Source organism: Arachis ipaensis, chromosome B5, assembly GCF_059453495.1.
Source record: "Arachis ipaensis isolate K30076 ecotype BB chromosome B5, ASM5945349v1, whole genome shotgun sequence".
In the NCBI taxonomy this organism is placed as follows: Eukaryota; Viridiplantae; Streptophyta; class Magnoliopsida; order Fabales; family Fabaceae; genus Arachis; species Arachis ipaensis.
The window spans coordinates 80,277,737-80,280,057 of NC_142440.1; the positions used below are offsets into that span (position 1 = coordinate 80,277,737).

General features: G+C 33.4%; 1 non-coding gene across 1 annotated transcript; it reads right to left on the reverse strand.

Annotated features, from left to right (window-relative positions):
* Window positions 1-1,391: 1,391 nt before the first annotated feature.
* LOC148564742 (small nucleolar RNA R71) lies at window positions 1,392-1,499 on the reverse strand. The gene has a single exon (XR_015883914.1). It is a non-coding gene; the product is annotated as a small nucleolar RNA R71 (small nucleolar RNA).
* Between the last annotated feature and the right edge of the window lie 822 nt (window positions 1,500-2,321).

Genomic DNA, 2,321 nt, shown 5'->3' on the forward strand with positions numbered 1-2,321 from the left:
AAAAATAAAAAAAATATCCTTCCCTCTTTCTTCTCATAAATTTCGAAAATTAGATTTGACTTTTTCAAAAATTTTTAAAATCTAGTTGTTTTTATGAGTCAAATCAAATTTTCAATTTAAAAATCTTATCTTTTTCAAAAATCAAATCTTTTTCATTTTTCTTAGTTATTTTCGAAAATTCTAAAAATATTTTTCAAAAATATTTTTCTTATTTTTATATCAAATTTTCGAAAATAACATCACCAATTAATGTTTTGATTCAAAAATTTCAAGTTTGTTACTTGCTTGTTAAGAAAGATTCAAACTTTAAGTTCTAGAATCATATCTTGTGATTTCTTGTGAATCAAGTCATTAATTGTGATTTTAAAAATCGAATCTTTTTCAAAAAAAAAAACTAATTTCTATCATATATTTTCAAAAATATCTCCTTATCTTATCTTTTTCAAAATTTGATTTTAAAATATCCTTTCTAACTTCTTATCTTCTTATCTTTTCAAAATTGATTTTTAAAATTTGTTTCAACTAACTAACTAACTTTTTATTTGTTTCTTATCTTTTTCAAAACTACCTAACTAACTCTCTCTCTCTAATTTTCGAAAATATCTCCTTCTTTTTCAAAAATTCTTTTTAATTAATCAATTATTTTAATTTTTGATTTTAATTTTCGAAAATTACTAACCCTTTTCAAAAACTATTTTCAAAAATCACTAACTCTTTTTTCAAAAATAATTTTCGAAAATTCTCTTCTCTCTCATCTCCTTCTATTTGTTTATTCATCTACTAACATCTCTCCCTCACTCACATAAAAAAAAAGAGGATCTCTATTATTATTATTCTGTGCCCTCTTCTTTGTCATATGAGCAGGAGCAAGGACAAAGAATATTCTTGTTGAAGCAGATCCAGAACCTAAAAGGACTCAGAAGAGGAAACTAAGAGAAGCTGAATTACAACAAACCAGCAAGCACCTGTCAGAAATTATCAAACAAGAAAAGAAGATGGCAGCTGAAAATAATAATAATGCAAGGAGAATGCTTGGTGACTTTACTGCACCTAATTCCAATTTACATGGAAGAAGCATCTCCATTCCTGCCATTGGAGCAAACAACTTTGAGCTAAAACCTCAATTAGTTTCTCTGATGCAGCAGAAGTGCAAGTTTCATGGACTTCCATCTGAAGATCCTTTTCAGTTCTTAACTGAATTCTTGCAGATCTGTGATACTGTTAAGACTAATGAAGTAGATCCTGAAGTCTACAGGCTCATGCTTTTCCCATTTGCTGTAAGAGACAGAGCTAGAATATGGTTGGACTCTCAACCTAAAGATAGCCTGAACTCTTGGGATAAGTTGGTCACGGCTTTCTTAGCCAAGTTCTTTCCTCCTCAAAAGCTGAGCAAGCTTAGAGTGGATGTTCAAACCTTCAAACAAAAAGATGGTGAATCCCTCTATGAAGCTTGGGAAAGATACAAACAATTGACCAAAAAGTGTCCTTCTGACATGCTTTCAGAATGGACCATCCTGGATATATTCTATGATGGTTTATCTGAGCTATCAAAGATGTCATTGGATACTTCAGCAGGTGGATCCATTCACCTAAAGAAAATGCCTGCAGAAGCTCAAGAACTCATTGACAAGGTTGCAAATAACCAGTTCATGTACACTTCTGAAAGGAATCCTGTGAATAATGGAACGCCTATGAAGAAGGGAGTTCTTGAAGTTTATACTCTGAATGCCATATTGGCTCAGAACAAAATATTGACTCAGTAAGTCAATATGATTTCTCAGAGTCTGAATGGAGTGCAAGCTGCATCCAACAGTACTCAAGAGGCTTCTTATGAAGAAGAAGCTTATGATCCTGAGAACCCTGCAATAGCAGAGGTGAATTACTTAGGTGAACCTTATGGAAACACCTATAAATTATCATAGAGAAATCATCCAAATTTCTCATGAAAGGATCAAAAGCCTCAACAAGGCTTTAATAATGGTGGAAGAAACAGGTTTAGCAATAGCAAGCCTTTTCCATCATCCACTCAGCAACAGACAGAGAATTCTGAGCAGAATCCATCTAGCTTAGCAAACTTAGTCTCTGATCTATCTAAGGCCACTGTAAGTTTCATGAATGAAACAAGGTCTTCCATTAGAAATTTGGAAGCACAAGTGGGCCAGCTGAGTAAAAGGATCACTGAAATCCCTCCTAGTACTCTCCCAAGCAATACAGAAGAGAATCCAAAAGGAGAGTGCAAGGTCATTGACATAAGCACCTTGGCCGAACCTGTAAGGGAAGGAAAGGACGTGAATCCCAAGGAGGAAGACCTCCTGGGACGT